Source organism: Pinus tabuliformis, chromosome 7, assembly GCF_031772625.1.
Source record: "Pinus tabuliformis cultivar Carrire ecotype Pingquan chromosome 7, CPIR1, whole genome shotgun sequence".
Taxonomy (NCBI): Eukaryota; Viridiplantae; Streptophyta; class Pinopsida; order Pinales; family Pinaceae; genus Pinus; species Pinus tabuliformis.
In genome coordinates this window covers 477,457,518-477,457,839 of record NC_142293.1, presented here as the reverse complement: position 1 = coordinate 477,457,839, position 322 = coordinate 477,457,518, and positions in this window count along the sequence as shown.

The following is a 322-nucleotide window of genomic DNA, read 5'->3' as shown; positions in this document are numbered from 1 at the left end:
CATGTGTTCACTAGATACATCAATGAAACCACAAGTTGCCAATAAACAATAGCAACTACTACCTCACCTGAAGTAGCATCCTCCTTCCTCCAGTACCAGCTAGAGGAGTCTGCATGGGCTTGCACTTCTCCATGTGAAATTGCCTGAGTATCTCATTGGCATACTTGCCTTGAGACACAAACACTTCTCCATCCTTTTTCCACACTTCCATGCCTAGAAAGTAGTGCATAAGACCCATGTCTTTCATCTCGAACTCTCTTGCAAGTTCATCCTTGCAAGACTTGATCAACTGATCATCACCTTTCAATATCAGATCATCAAT